Here is an 18375-nt window from a genome sequence, read left to right on the forward strand (position 1 = left end):
GGACTTGATGGATGTACGTCTTTTTTCAACCTCATCTATTATGTAAAATGACATGTTCAATATGTTGATGAATCTATTGTATTACAAATCAAAGGTATGAATGAGTGCACACTACTAACTACACACAACATTATTGCACAATGTCAACATTTAGTGACACCACTGCTCAAACAAATGCTGTTTTCCTCGCCCTAAACATAAAAAGGAAACCCCCTGCTGTGTGTAACCACCATTATATGTAATGCAGTTTTATGCTACTTATTCCTGAATAAACATTATAATTGTACAGAGAAGTGCATGAGTCTAAATGCAACATCATTCATTCCACATAAGATGCAGAAGTCTAAGGAATAGAAATACATTAATGATAGAATCTAGCTCTTCGTCAGGTCCCCTATAATTACTGGAGAGTTGAACACAAAGTCGTACTCACTGGGTGTCAATCAATTTGGTTCCACGTCCAAAAACAGTTTTGTACTGTAGTTGCCACCATAATGAACACTACACAAGGGATCTTTACAAATACGGAGGAGAGGAGATTGCACTGGTACTGGAGCCATCAAATCATCATTAAGGACTTACCGGGATCTACTATGAGCATCGTTCCACCTCCAGGCACCATTTTGTATCCTCCAGATCCATAAGTCACACATCACAAAGCCACCTTACCCATGACTCTCTGTGGTTTTAATGACGATGGTGGTCATTAAGTAAAACCATTAATGGTTTTAATTAACTGTAACACAAACTATGAGGAAAGAAGATTTGACCAGCAACAAAGGAACAGGTTCTTTACAGTAAGGACAATTCAAATGTGGAATTCATTACCAATGGAGACTCTGATGGCAGATACAATAGATTTGTTCAAAAAAAGGATGTTGATCCAGGGATTAATCTGATTGCCAATTCTTGGAGTCAGGAAGGAATTTATTTTTCCCTATTGAGATATCATTGGATGATATGACTCTGGGGTTTTTTGTTTGCCTTCCTCTGGATCAATAAGTAAGTATACATCTAGGATAAAGTATCTGTTGTACATATTTAGCATAGGTTGAACTTAATGGACATACTGTATGTCTTTTTTCAAACTCATCTACTATGTAACTATGTAACTATGTAACTATGTAACTATGTAAGCTCTGTGGCTCAGGGAGCCCATGTGTTTCTTTTCTAATAACACCGTCCTCAGAAGGTTTGAGTCGCATCGATGAATGTAACAAGTTATTGTTAGATTTGTGGACTTTTGATAAAAATATTACGATTGTATCATGTTTTTACAAAAGAACCAGAAAACAAATCACATTTGTTGCACAAATAGATGGAAAACAAAACAATTCTCTCTCATTGAATCTGTTTTCTGCAGGTTATAGTCACTTTCGTGTAAAACACACGTGCTGATCTATTTTATACATAAATAAATCTAAATATAGCTGACGGATGGGTGGGTTTCCTTGAAGATACTTACCAGGTCTGATGACCAGTTTGGTTCCCAAGCCAAAAATGATTTTGCTGTATCCTGTTCCCCCATTCACACAGTGATACACACACATACAGAGTGATACACACACATACACAATATTGTATTGTGTGATTAACCTACACACATGGTCAAGCCTTCAATTGATTTTAGGGGGGAATTTATCAACATCTTCTTAGAACAAAACTGGGGTAAGACATAACATCAAGTAGGGAAAATAATAATTCCTGTTGCAATTCTTTGCTTTGGTTTTCACTCAATTCATTGTCACGACCTCGGTTGGCCAATGTGCGGTTGATAGCGCCCAATCCCTTGTATATGTACTTATACATATTAGGGAGTCTTTTTATACAGACAAAACTAGGGCAATAATGGGAGGAAATTGAGCATGGAACCTATACGATGCTTTCCAAGAAGCAGACTGGGGTACAATGCAGATTTTAATAAATAATAATGGTTAACATATTTTTCCCCATCAATATTTTTGTACTAAATATTTATCCAGTGTGAGAAATGAGTGGAGGACTTCACAGGGGAAATTAATATTTACAAAAAATGAGACTGGATAAGTGGAACTGCGATGTCTTGTGAGCACAATACCTTCCACTTCAGTATTAAACAGGTTAAAGGATGTTTTTATTTGGCTAATCATTCCCAGAATCCCACCTGACACCACAAACTCACTTCTTGAAACTCATGTTCATTGTGAACAAGAAACGAACTCACCGGGTTTCACCAATAACTGAGTTCCTTGTCCAAATGTAAGTTTTCCGAGATTAGAGTCACACTGTGCTACCCATCTCAGCAAGAACATACACACTCAGCCCTGCTGGAGTTCCTACATTTTATCACAGACAACAGTGAATTTCTTCAGCCCAAAGATATCACACGGTCTGGAACATTATAACCAGAGAGCAAACTTTATATCAAGGTGTCAGAGAGGGTTATCTATTAATGTGTATTAACAGCGGATGCTACCGTAAAATGATGACCTTTACAGGAGGTCAACTTACATTAATTCAAATTTGTGTCAGATTTGAATTTAGGTGTGAAACAAAGTATTGGCCACAAACATCAAACGGAAGTGAAAATATGTATTAACTTACTGGGTTGGACATCTAGTTTGGTGCCGGATCCAAAAGTGATCTTCCAGGTACCACCACTATTCACACAATGAGAAGCCCCATTACACAAACTCTACCTGACATTCTCAGAGCTGCTGAGGACTGACGGCTGGTGGCACTTACAGGACATTCATGAATGGTCCCAACGTCTGGAGTTTTGGGAGAAACATGGTGTAATATAGTGGGCAAAAGGGGAAAATAAACCCTGTACCTCCCAAGAGAGGGGAGTAGGTAAGGTATGGAGCCCCCTAATAACATTTATCTGTTCTCTATAATATAATGGGGTTTATGTATATTGGTGTTTTCTCATTGGGAGCAATACCATTTATTTCTTTAGTGTATATTAATAAAACTACTTTTGTATGGTCTGCACTGGACTGATTTGATTTATCATATTGTGCATGTAATATAGCAGAATATCAGATGTTGAATATATTGGCCCATATTTACCTTCTTCTGTTGGAAGACACATTCTGGCCACTACAAGTAGAAAGGCTGGAGGGTGTCCTTCAGCACTGGACATAGGTTTATGGCATGGCACCACTCAGTCCATATGAGACATTGTCCATTTAATTATATTTGTGAAATGTATTTGTAAGGACAAAGTTGAGAGAAAAATATAAACTTACTGGTTTGGACGATAACTTTGGTGCCAGATCCGAAAATTATCTTGTTGCCAACATCATTCACACTGTGAGATTCTCCATCACACAAACTCTACTGCAGACCAGCTGGGTTATTTATCCAAGCATCCTGGTGTAAAACTAGGGACCATGCATCAGATTTATCAAAGATAAAACATTCCTATTGCTGTTTTACTGCAGATTCTTTGCTTTGGTTTTCACTCAATTCGTTGTCACGACCTCGGTTGGCCAATGTGCGTGTGATAGCGCCCAATCCCTTGTATATGTACTTATACATATTATGGAGTCTTTTTATACAGACAAAACTAGGGCAATAATGGGAGGAAATTGTGCATGGAACCTATACGATTTTTCTGGTACATTCTTTGCCTCAACACAAACCCCAAATCTCACTTGTGAGCACTTTCACATGTCATAGACAGGTCTGTAATCCTGCCTTTCAACCATTATCACCTAAGCATATAGTGCTTTCACTGCAGCAAGGGATTCTGGGAAATTACATGCAAATGAGCAAACAATGTCATCTTTTGACTGAAATCCATTTACATGGAACCCATACAAGCAAATGCTCTGCTCTTCACACAGCTTTTAAGCACAGCATGGAATTAGATGCAAAGCCAGTATATACATACATATAAACACACACACACACACATTATATATATATATATATATATAAAGCAACTGTAAATATTACTGTATGCTCATTTGCATGTCTTAGACAGGTCTGCAACCCTGCCTTTCCCCATTATCGCCCAGCATACAGCGCTTCCACTGCAGCAAGGGATTCTGGGAAATGACATGCAAATGAGCACTCAGTGCCACCTTTTGTCTCAAGCTCGTATTACACAAGCAAATCCTCAAGCCAATGCATGCTGTTTTAAACACAGCTTTTAGACAGAGGCTGGGATGAGATGCAAAGCCATTAAACCCACTCACAGACATTATATATATATATATATATATATATATATATATATATATATATATATATATACATACTCAAACATACACACACACACACACACACACACACACACACACACACACACACACACACACACACACACACACACACACACACACACACACACACACACACACACACACACATATACATACACACAGCACTACCTTATTGGCAAATACTGTAGTAAAGAAAATTAAAGATGAGAATCGGTGGAGGTGTACATGAGGAATACCTAATTCCTCCAACAATATGCAGAATTAAACAGTGCACACTCAGTTCTGTGGACAATTGGTTTAATTCTCTAAATGTACTTAAAGGTTAACACTTACCAGGTTTAACTACCAGTTTGGGCCCTGAGCCAAAAGTGAGTTTTCCATACCCCGCACCAGTATATACACATTGATACACACATATACAATAAACAGCATCCTACTGTACAACTGCTATGTCATATTGTTGAATACAAATGTTTTGATTTACAAATAAGACCAAAAGGTTAAGCAATTTTGCTTTAGAAATAGACAACAATTGTTTGTTTGCATCACTTCTGACATCTTAGCGTATTACTACATAAACAGTATATACAGAAACATATTGGCCACATAACTTCAAATGACAAACCTAAGTGAAATGTATAAACTTACTGGGTTGGACATGTAGTTTGGTGCCGGATCCAAAATTGATCTTCCTGCCCCCAGTATTCACACAATGAGAAGCCCCATTACACAAACTCTACCAAACACCGTCAGTGCTACTCAGGGATTAGAGTTAGTGGCACTAACAGAACATTGACAATAGTCCTCAATGTCTGGATTCTTTGGGACACTTTGGCAGACGCTGGGAAATATATGGTTTAGATTTTAGAAAGAACACATTACTAAAACACACAGTGCTTTCCCACTCAGATTTGGGAGTTTAGTATTAAGGAAGCAAAGAGGAGCAAGTAGCTAAATTAAGGAAATATGCTTGATGTGGGACTTAAATTTGTGAAACTCAGTTTGTTAAAGGTGTCATGTTTAGCAACATGTATGTGCTCTGCATGTTACTGCACCGAGGGATTCTTAATGATACAAAGTAGGAGCTGAAGTATATTTCAGGTCCCCCCTGTCCAGAGAAGAAGTTGAAGGTTCGGTAAAGAAGTTAATGCAAGTTTCTGTGGTTCTGAATCCAAATGGTTTTTGCAGTCATCTTCCCACCGGTAAATTACCACTAATTCATGACCAGTGACCCATCTATACCTAGAGGTATTTATTACCTTGTGTTTCAATGCCCATCGGTATCTCTACTGTTGTAATTCAATTAACAAAGAAGAAGTATATATTTTAACCTGTAAGTTTCTGGAAGCAGCTCCCACACTGAAATAATTGTCCTAATTATATTGTATACTCACTGGGATTCACAGTCAGCACTGTCCCTATGCCAAATATTTGTTTGTTACCAGCAGCATTCACACCCCAAAGTATCGCCTAACAAATAACCAAGCAGCACTTCCCACTTCAAAGCAGCAAGATAAGTAAACTAACATCAAAACTTTCAGCCCAATTTCATGTTACGTTGTAAAGTTTATCCTGAGCAGCATCAACTGTAAATATGCGTTAGTCATTTTTGTTAATGAAACAGTCTGCACCTTACAAGAGGCCTCTCAGTCTGAGTAATGTGTGAAGCACTACATGAGCTTCTATACGAATATTCATTTTGGATCCTTTCCTCGGATGTGAACCTGCCAGTTGCTGCATTACCACAGAATGACATGTTAGGACATATTATGTAGAATATGTAAAATATTAACGTAAGCACATTATGCAGATCTAGATTCATGATACATGAAGTGCTGCGTGTTCTAAAGGTTTATCTACATGATCCATATATTAACTCTCACCCTCAGACATCTGCAGACTTCTACACTTATATTACAGATATTACACTTTCATGATAAGGGGTTTTGTGCTTTCTTCTCTGGGTTCAGATACCAACATGAAGCTACAGTACTAGCTGCACAACTACAGGAAGTGCAAAACACAACAGAGAAAAATCACGTTAAAAGCAATGGGATTCTCCAGGAGAAATGATTGTTTCCAGTTTTGCAGCTCACACAATTCAATACCTTACATCTTTAAGATCCAAACTCTGGTATTTGAGGCCCGAGGTGGAAACCTTTGCTCACTGTGTCATTCCTTGTTGAATTCACTGGGATACACCTGGTCATGAACAAGTAATTGTGAAGGGCAGCACTAATGGTGGAGCTAAGGTCATCTCTATCCTTTAGTAACACAGGTTATTAATGGGCCATATTACATGTCACGACATGGCAAGAACTGATTATTGTGGCTATTGTAAATGCCCCAATAGTATCGAATTTAGAGACTAAATAAATAGATTGATACACAAGCTGTACACTCATCAACCAACTGATACTCTTTCAGCATCCATGTATTGTAGATGCAAATACAATAAGTACGTGACATAATGATATGCATTTCACCACAATGGTAAATTGTTACTTACTGGGCTGCACCCCCAGTCTGGTGCTAGATCCAAAAAATAACTTCCATCCATCTGTATACACACAGCCAGTAACACCTATACATAAAACACTGCTTCCTACACCCAAACTTCACCCCTCACTCCCAGTAACACCTATACATAATCACTGTTTCCTACACCCAAACGGCACCCCTCACTCCCAGTAACACCTATACATAATCACTGCTTCCTACACCCAAATTGCACCTGCTCACTCCCAGTAACACCTATACATAATCACTGCTTCCTACACCCAAACTGCACCGCTCACTCCCAGTAACACCTATACATAATCACTGCTTCCTACACCCAAACTGCACCCCTCACTCCCAGTAACACCTATACATAATCACTGATTCCTACACCCAAACTGCACCCCTCACTCCCAGTAACACCTATACATAATCACTGCTTCCTACACCCAAACTGCACCCCTCACTCCCAGTAACACCTATACACAATCACTGCTTCCTACATCCAAACTGCACCCCTCACCCCCAGTAACACCAATACATAATCACTGCTTCCTACACCCAAACTGCACCCCTCACTCCCAGTAACACCTATACATAATCACTGCTTCCTACACCCAAACTGCACCCCTCACTCCCAGTAACACATATACATAATCACTGCTTCCTACACCCAAACTGCACCCCTCACTCCCAGTAACACCTATACATAAACACGGCTTCCTACACCCAAACTGCACCCGCTCACACTCAGGTCTGATGGTCTGTCGGAGGGACAATGCATCCTGACATTAACCTGCTCACTGCTGGATTGAAGCAATCGTTGCAAACGTGAGACATCGTTACCAACAGAAAATGACTCCAAATGTGTTCTTTAGGGGCTAATTCAATATAATCCGAAGCGGTTTGTTCAAGCCCTTATCGGGTAAATACTAATAACTCCTATTGACGTCAGTGGAGGTTTGGGACAAAAAAAAATGCCCAAATATCAGCTTCAGACCATATTTAATAAACATTATTGTCTTCCAGTTACAAAACTGGTGCATGAAACAGACCTCAGTTACACCGTTGGAAGTTGTGTTCCTGGATAATTGTGGTGTGATTACTTTGCACCAGTTTCACCTGTTACAGTTTACAGTATTGCTCAGGGATTTATTGCACTTCTGTTTGCTTGAAATAAACAGACATTTCTGTCATTGATAAATGTGGTGGTTTTATTTTGCACAGTTTGTCTGCTAGTCTGCTGTGGAGTTTTAGATAAATATTATGTTCCTTCTAACGATAGAAAAATAACCTTGGAAAAGGGATACAAAGCAATAACAGACCAAGTTAAAGCTCAAATTAATTGACTAATTATTGATATTTTTCCAGACACTTACCAGGTTTAACAACCAGTTGGGTCCCAAAGCCGAAAATTAGTTTCCCAAAACCTCCACTGCCATAAGCACAGTGATACACTCCTATACCATGAGACCTTGTACCTTATACCTCTTACACCCCCCACTGCTACGTCCTGAAATTAAACCATACCACACTGTTCTGAATAAGGTGCAGACAGTACCCGTGTAATAAATACAACGGTTATTACGCTTCAATTACCTTATTCAGAGGACACGTTCATTGGACGTTTATGTGAGAGTGTCCAGATTGACACTATTGCAGTTTTTAGATGTTTATTCGCTTAATTAAAAAATGGACTTCAGGAGTCCCAAAGATTTGCGTCTCTACCAATCAGTTGGCAGCAAACATGAGTTAATCAGAGGACTAGCTCATATTGTTTTCTGATTACTTTGAGGCAATTTAATTTAGTTTCATTTGCTGAAATGAAAACATTTCCCTGTTCTCTCTGTGACAGTCAGAAATCAGGAGGTGCAGCAAAGTATCACACCCCAATAGTTCCCAGTACAGGGAGAGTCTGTGGCTGCATCCACTCTAGTACATGCTATTACAGGCAATCCCTCAGAGCATGGGGTTACTGAGCAGTCACTAGCTTCCAAAGAGATGGTTAAATAACAAATTAATAACAGCAAATGGCACCAACAACCTCAACAATCAACAGATAGAAATACATGGATATTTTGTCCCATTATTTCCATGTACGACATACGCCAGTTATTACAGTCAGGGGGAGATGCAGATCCTGTGATAAGTTCAATGCTCTGTTTGGCATGAAAATAAAACTGGGGAATACCCCAACTCTAATCATCGTATTCTTTATAGCCTGGAATGGCTAATCACACAGTGACAGCCAGAAAACTCACATTCAATCCCCTAACCATTCACACCTCTCCATTCACTGCCCCTAATGCTGTCCCCAAATGTCCCCCAATATTATCGATAGAATCACCATCCTCCAGGAATTAATGTCCTGTATCCTGATGTTTTCAGTGGGGTTTCTGTCCCAACATTCAGTTTGGCTGCAATCTTAGAGGACTTCAGCCATATTAATTACTTACTGGGTTGGACAAGAAGCTGTGCCCCTCTTCCAAAGATCTGCTTCCAGTTCCCCCCAGTATTAGCACAGCCACAAATACCAATACACAAACCTACTTCCTCAGCAGCCAGACTGGTGTGCAGGGTGCAGGGTGCAGGGTGCAGGGTGCAGGGTGCAGGGTGCAGGGTGCAAGGTGCAAGGATTAAACACACACTTAGGGAAAAGGGATCAGCTTATTCTGGGGGCAAAACAGGTGCAATTTGGGGGAAAACAACAGCACCATATTTATCCGCGAAAGAACATCTATTGGAAGTTAATAGATACTTTTTTTTTATCCTTTACACACAGAGCCCTAAATTGGTTTGAAACTATAATAAAATTACAGGTAATTTCTGTGGGACTTCTAAAGAAATTGGATTTACTCACAAAATGCTTCAGCGGATGTTACCCTAACGGGACTATGTATACATTCATGGGCTGATATTGGCCATGAGCAAGCCCTGTATAATTATAGTGCTTAATTAGAACTTAATTATGCTAATTACTTACTGGGCTGGACAAGCAGCTGTGTTCCTCTGCCAAAGCTCTGCTTCCAGCTGCTCCCAGTATTAGCACAGCCACAAATACTAACACATAAACCTACTTCCTCACTGACTATGTACATAACTCTCATCTGTGTGTAATTTGTATTACATATTGTACTAATGACATTAATCTAATGAGTTTATAAGATAGAAATGCACAAACTAACGTCTGCTGTAAGATGTCACACTCCCCCAATACAAACAGGGGGGTTTACCTGGACCTTCCTATCCTATGTCTCAGTATGTAACAAATTGGGAATAAATATAATAGATTAGTAACCCCCTTTCTTATCGAACACTTACTAATTTATAAAACACCCAGTTTGGCTGCATTGTTATATAATGGTCGTTACTTACTGGGATGAACAAGCAGCTGAGTCCCTTTGCCAAAAATCAGCTTGAAGTTGCCAGTATTAGCACAGTCACAAACACCATTACATAAACCGCTTTCATATTACCTGCAGTAACCAGACTTCTCTGCACACAACTCTCCTTCTTGTCTCTCTTTCTCCCTATCATTGTCTGCTAAAACTCTATATACTGTATGTACCACTGGTATTCTGAGGGTATATCAAACACCTTTTTTCTATATAGCGTTTTTCTCCCAATGTAACACAAAGTGCTTCACAATTACAACATAATGTGCAGAAAACAGCATTGTACATAGGATTTTTACAGACACTGTCAGTGCCCCTTAGAGTTTACAATCTATGTTTTTGGTGCCTGAGGCACAGGGAGATAGTGACTTGCCCAAGGTCACAAGGAGCTCACACTAGTTTTAGGAACCAGGCTCCCCTGTTCCAAGATCAGTGTCAGTGTGGAATGGAACTGGGACAACTCACTGGTGCAGTATTCCTAGATTTTGCAAAGGCTTTTGACACAGTTGATCATGTTATCCTGCTTAACAAACTCCAGAGCTCTGGAATAGGGAAGCATGCTTTAAACTGGTTTCAGTCCTACCTATCGGGTAGATCCCAACATGCATCTATCTCAGGCTCTAACTCCAACCCCCTGGATATCATCTGTGGTGTCCCGCAAGGGTCTGTTCTGGGGCCCCTACTCTTCTCTGTGTTCATCAATGATCTTCCTACAGCTTGTAAGGGAGTTTCACATGTATGCAGTTGACACAATCTTAGATGCACACAGCCATAGCCTCTCTGACCTTAAACACACACTTCAGTATGACTTTTTGAGACTTGAAAATTGGATTTCCCAAAAAAATACTGTTTTTAAACACTGACAAGACTGTAACAATGGTATTTGGGACCAAGGCTACATTTTTAAAGCTTCCAATTACTGAGCTCCAGATCAGAACCAACACTAACACCACCCTAACTTAACACCACCCTAACTCCTGTTACTAGTTTTAAATACTTGGGCATATGGTTTGACTCCCATTTAACATTTGGGATGCACATTGATACCCTGACATCCAAAACGTATGCAAACTAGGTGTACTCTATAGGAACAAATCCTCCCAATGTCTGCTGGTCAGAAAGCGTATCGCACAGCAGATGCTAATGCCAATTATCGACTATTTGGACCTAGTATATGGCTCAGCACCCCAAACCAACCTTAGAAAACTTGTTGCCCTCTACAATTAAATATGCCGTTTTGTTCTCCAATGCAACTACAACACATATCACAAAATGCTCAAAGAACTAGATTGGTCATCACTTGAGTCTAGGCTCAAAGTTCATCTTTCCTGTCTTGCCTTCAAATACTCTCTGGGCAAGCTACCCAGCTATCTGAACATGCTCCTCACCCCTACAACACGCAGCACTTATTCCAAAAGACTGTTCATGGTCCCAAGTTTCAGCAAAGTACCGGTCGCTCCTCCTTCTCTTACCGTGCACTCAAAAACTGGAACATCCTACCAGAGACTCTCAGAGCCGCCACCAGTCTAAATTCTTTCAAAACTAAAGCTGTCCACATTTTAATCTGGTCTGTAACTGTTACATACGCCTATAATATATATAATCCCTACCTGTGCATGCAATGTCTTGTATATAATGTTCTGTATAACCCTGCTCACTTATGTAACTGTATTTATAACCATGTATTATTTGTCATCATAACTCTGTGCCCAGGACATACTTGAAAACGAGAGGTAACTCTCAATGTATTACTTCTTGGTAAAACATTTTTATAAATACATACATTGTTTGCAGTCATGGCCTTTACTAACTGAGCTGCTCCTTTCTTGAAACATCTCATACAATTTTATACTCCAGTTTTGCATCTGGGAGACTTTAATACACAATCCCTTTCATGGCTTTGAGGGGAAAAGGTTGATTTAATGAGTTACTTTCTTTGAGGAAATTTGATTAATTACTGCTTTCACAGGTAAATCCTGTCCCTCTGACAAAGTGGGATTTACCCATGAAATGTATTGGGGATGTTACAATAAATGGACCTTGTTATGACTGTGTTTTCAATGAACAGTATTGATATTAAGCATGAGAAACCGCCTCTATAATTCTGGTATAATGGAATAATATTCCTTACTTACTGGGATGTCCCTGTGACGAAGATCAGCTTCCAGTTGATAGCACTAGCACAGTCACACATACTGATACATAAACCTGCATCCACCCCCCCCCCCCCAGGCACCTCCATACACACCCAGGCTCCTCCACACACACCCAGGCTCCTCCATACACACCCAGGCTCCTCCATACACACCCAGGCTCCTCCATACACACCCAGGCTCCTCCATACGTACCCAAGCTCCTCCATACACACCCAGGCTCCTCCATACACACCCAGGCTCCTCCATACACACCCAGGCTCCTCCATCCACACCCAGGCTCCTCCGTACACACCCAGGCACCTCCGTACACACCGAGGCTCCTCCATACACACCCAGGCTCCTCCATACACACCCAGGCTCCTCCACACACTCCCAGGCTCCTCCATACACACAGGCTCCTCCATCCACACCCAGGCTCCTCCATACACACCCAGGCTCCTCCACACAAACCCAGGCTTCTCCATACACACCCAGGCTCCTCCATACACACCCAGGCTCCTCCACACACACCCAGGCTCCTCCATCCACACCCAGGCTTCTCCATACACACCCAGGCTCCTCCATACACACCCAGGTTCCTCCATCCACACCCAGGCTCCTCCATACACACCCAGGCTCCTCCACACACACCCAGGCTTCTCCACACACACCCAGGCTCCTCCACACACACTCAGGCTCCTCCACACACACCCAGGCTCCTCCATACACACACAGGCTCCTCCATCCACACCCAGGCTCCTCTATACACACCCAGGCTCCTCCACACAAACCCAGGCTTCTCCATACACACCCAGGCTCCTCCACACACACCCAGGCTCCTCCACACACACCCAGGCTCCTCCACACACACCCAGGCTCCTCCACACACACCCAGGCTCCTCCACACACACCCAGGCTCCTCCATACACACCCAGGCTTCTCCATACACACCCAGGCTTCTCCATACACACCCAGGCTCCTCCATACACACCCAGGCTCCTCCACACACCCAGGCTCATCCATCCACACCCAGGCTTCTCCACACACACCCAGGCTCCTCCATACACACCCAGGCTCCTCCATACACACCCAGGCTCCTCCATACACCCAGGCTCCTCCACACACACCCAGGCTCCTCCACACACACCCAGGCTCCTCAATACACGCCCAGGCTCCTCCATAGACACCCAGGCTCCTCCACACACACCCAGGCTTCTTCATCCACAGCCAGGCTCCTCCATACACACCCAGGCTCCTCCACACACACCCAGGCCCCTCCATACACACCCAGGCTCCTCCATACACACCCAGGCTCCTCCATACACACCCAGGCTCCTCCATACACACCCAGGCTTCTCCAAACACACCCAGGCTCCTCCATACACAACCAGACTCCTCCATACACACCCAGGCTCCTCCATACACACCCAGACTCCTCCATACACACCCAGGCTCCTCCATACACACCCAGACTCCTCCATACACACCCAGGCTCCTCCATACACACCCAGACTCCATACATAGCCAGGCTCCTCCATACACAACCAGGCTCCTCCATACACACCCAGGCTCCTCCATACACACCCAGACTCCTCCATCCACACACAGGCTCTTCCATACACACCCAGGCTCCTCCACACACACCCAGGCTCCTCCATACATACCCAGGCTCCTCCATACACACCCAGGCTCCTCCATACACACCCAGGCTCCTCCATACACACCCAGGCTCCTCCATACACACCCAGGCTCCTCCATCCACACCCAGGCTCCTCCATCCACACCCAGGCTCCTCCATCCACACCCAGGCTCCTCCATACACACCCAGACTCCTCCATCCACATCCAGGCTCCTCCATACACACCCAGGCTCCTCCACACACACACAGGCTCCTCCACACACACCCAGGCTCCTCCACACACACCCAGGCTCCTCCATACACACCCAAGCTCCTCCATACACACCCAGGCTTCTCCATACACACCCAGGCTCCTCCATACACACCCAGACTCCTCCATCCACACCCAGGCTCCTCCGTACACACCCAGGCACCTCCGTACACACCGAGGCTCCTCCATACACACCCAGGCTCCTCCATACACACCCAGGCTCCTCCATACACACCCAGGCTCCTCCATACACACCCAGGCTCCTCCATACACACCCAGGCTCCTCGACACACACCCAGGCTCCTCGACACACACCCAGGCTCCTCCACACACACCCAGGCTCCTCCACACACACCCAGGCTCCTCCACACACACCCAGGCTCCTCCATACACACCCAGGCTCCTCCATACACACCCAGGCTCCTCCATACACACCCAGGCTCCTCCATACACACCCAGGCTCCTCCATACACACCCAGGCTCTTCAATACACACCCAGGCTCCTCCATACACACCCAGGCTCCTCCACACACACCCAGGCTCCTCCACACACACCCAGGCCCCTCCATACACACCCAGGCTCCTCAATACACACCCAGGCTCCTCCATACACACCCAGGCTCCTCCACACACACCCAGACTCCTCCATACACACCCAGGCTCCTCCATACACACCCAGGATTCTCCATCCACACCCAGGCTCCTCCATACACACCCAGGCTCCTCCATACACACCCAGGCTCCTCCATACACCCAGGCTCCTCCACACACACCCAGGCTCCTCCACACACCCAGGCTCCTCCATACACACCCAGGCTCCTCCATACACACCCAGGCACCTCCATACACACCCAGGCACCTCCATACACACCCACGCTCCTCCATACACACCCAGGCTCCTCCATACACACCCAGGCTCCTACATACACACCCAGGCTTCTCCATACACACCCAGGCTCCTCCATACACACCCAGGCTCCTCCATACACACCCAGGATTCTCCATACACAGCCAGGCTCCTCCATACACAGCCAGGCTCCTCCATACCCACCCAGGCTTCTCCATACACACCCAGGCTCCTCCATACACACCCAGGATTCTCCATACACACCCAGGCTCCTCCACACACACACAGGCTCCTCCACACACACACAGGCTCCTCCACACACACCCAGGCTCCTCCATACACACCCAGACTCCTCCATACACACCCAGGCTCCTCCATACACACCAAGGCTCCTCCATACACACCCAGGCTCCTTCACACACACCCAGGCTCCTCCACACACACCCAGGATTCTCCATACACACCCAGGCTCCTCCACACACACACAGGCTCCTCCACACACACCCAGGCTCCTCCACACAAACCCAGGCTGCTCCATACACACCCAGACTCCTCCATACACACCCAGGCTCCTCCATACACACCCAGGCTCCTCCATACACACCCAGGCTTCTCCATACACACCCAGGCTCCTCCACACACACCCAGGCTCCTCCATATACACCCAGACTCCTACACACACACCCAGGCCCCTCCATACAGACTCTGTCTTCTCTTCCTCATCAGTTTGAACATATACATTATTCATATCCAAATAACATAAACCTATTTTATGCTAAACTGACCTGCAGAGCTGTATGGTTATTTTTCTAGAAGGGATGTGAGGACAGGGGAGGGGGATGGGGGGGGGGCGGGGGTAACTAACAGGACTTCAGACCTTTGCCATATTAAAGGGTCATTTAATAAAATCCCACACTAACAAAATAAAATACATGGTATATGTTCTATTTTATTAGGTTCATTTATGGCAGAGTTAAATGACTTGTGATATTATGCTGATGCCGCTGCAACACTATGAGGGTTAAGGTCCCTGAATGCCACAAGATGCACATTGTGTCATTTGAAGCCGCTGTCCTGTTATCCTTTAGAAATGCCCTCTCCTCCTTTACTGGAAGCTTCATTCTTACAAGCAAGATGCTCAGAAATAGGGGCTGTGATACTCTGGGTAATATGCTGAAGATTAGGGAGGACTTTCATACAATAAGTTGCAGACCAGATTCTAATGTTGAGCCTTAGGAGATGGGTTACCATTGAATAATATCTCTCTGCTATACGTCTTGCACAAACATATTTTAACACAATGTCTGTCTAATACTAAATTACACTGAAACTCAACGAAAAGATAAGGAGCGAGATAGTCAAACTAATGTAAATAAACATACTTACGTGGGCTCACTGTTAAATCAGTTCCTTTACCAAATGTCAGTTTATAACCTCCGCTATTTGCACACAGTGATTTATCTTATGACAAATACATAGTTACATAGTTACATAGTTAGTTACATAGTTGCATAGTAGATGAGGTTGAAAAAAGACGTACGTCCATCAAGTTCAACCTATGCTAAATTTAGACAACAGATACTGTATCCTATATCTATACTTACTTATTGATCCAGAGGAATGCAAACAAAAACCCCAGTGTTATATCATCCAATGATATCTCATAAAGGGAAAATACAGTACAGCACCTTGCACACCTCACCCACCCTCGTACCTACTAATAGATGTAAGTTGTTATCTTTCCACACAGAAGTGTAACAAAGACACCGTTCAAATCCCCGCTCACAATAAACCATCGCTGCATTTTCTTCATATATTGGTAGCTCCTTGGGTGGAAACATTTGCATCAGAAATTTATTCTGCCACTTAAATGCTTCACTTTTTATAGGTTCATGTGAACATCACTAAATGAACCATGGTCATTCAATCTGTACCAGGTGTTGCTTTTCTCCTAATTCTATGTCCTGCTGGGATCCTATCTGGAGCACAGCGCTAAGAAAAGCTCACATACAGAGACATACATGCATTGCTGGTCTTATAACATGTATTACAATCCACAATATAAACCCCAAAGTTGGCTCCAGCACACACAGATTAATGGAAAAACGTAGAGAGTCTCAGAATAAGCCACAAATTTTATAACGTGAATAAAAAATGGTTACAACAAAATTGGAAATGCTAACCGCCTGCTTATGCAAAGTATACAGCTCTGATTATCACACAAGTGGGGGGTGGGGCGGGGGGGGGGGGGGGGAAATACAGAGGGAAGGGAAGTGTGGGGTACAAATGAGGGTATGGGAAAAAGAAAACAGATAAACATATAAAGACACTGGGGTAGGGTAAGAGGGGCAACGTTTCAGGTAGGAACCCTTTCTTCTGGCCCGTTCCCTTGGGTCCAAAGGAACCTCAAGGTACTTCCCTTGACCCTTATCCCCCCCTATAAGACACACAAATGCAAGCTGAGAAAAATCACAGAGTAGTATAATCATATAATCCTTCTGTGAGCAGCCATCCGCAGTAAAGGTAAGTATATAGGAGTAATGCAAACCGTCCTTATTCTCAGTGTTCACAGGCTACTGGCAACTCTTATTCTCTCTCACTGCAGCACCCTACACATAATCAATATATTTTCGGTTTAGAGTGCTGTCCATCAGTGTGTTTATATTGTGACAATCCACAATATCTTCTATTCTCTTCTAAATGTATTCTAACATTATTCCTTTTGTAAAACTGAGATTGATATATACTAGATAGATAGATAGACACACACACATACATAAACAACATACTCACTTGGCTTGACTGTTAACACTGTGCCTCTTCCGAATACAGACTTGGAGTTGCCAGAAGCACACAGTGCTATGTCTGATTACACAAACCTCCCTGGGGAAGCAGGTTCTGCTGCTCGAGAATAACTCATATCATTGGATGCTCTGACTTAATACTTAATAAGATGGGTCTATGTTCTTTAACAGTGAAGGAACTAAATCCGTCTTCAACCATGTGGTGGAAACTTAGGCAAAAAGCTTTGCAAACCCAGTCCTGTGAGTAACCTGAAACATGCTGTAAGTTCCCTAATACACAAACAAATTGTGTTCCCACTGGCGTTATTACTACAGTGTGTGTTAGGACTAGAACAAGTCAGAACTCCTATTACTAATGAAGGGATAAGCTCAGAGTCTGCCATTGATCGGTACAGAAGAATCTGTGGACCTGTGGGTGGGAACATCTGGATACAATATATATTTCCTATAAAGTAATAGCTATACTATAGTAACACCAGGCCTGGCACTCACCTGGTGCCCGCAGGTTGGTGCCCTTTCTGAAGAGTAGTTTGTTTTGTTCATAATACAAAGTGAAACATCCACATCACAAATCTCTAACCTGACAACTTCCATC

At 43.4% G+C, this 18375-nt stretch overlaps 1 gene segment (V, D, J or C); it reads right to left on the reverse strand.

Moving 5' to 3' along the window:
* LOC142465298 (T-cell receptor alpha chain constant-like) overlaps positions 1 to 18375 on the reverse strand; it is a 29869-nt gene that overhangs the window by 4840 nt on the left and 6654 nt on the right.

This window comes from Ascaphus truei, chromosome 13 (assembly GCF_040206685.1).
Source record: "Ascaphus truei isolate aAscTru1 chromosome 13, aAscTru1.hap1, whole genome shotgun sequence".
Classification (NCBI taxonomy): domain Eukaryota; kingdom Metazoa; phylum Chordata; class Amphibia; order Anura; family Ascaphidae; genus Ascaphus; species Ascaphus truei.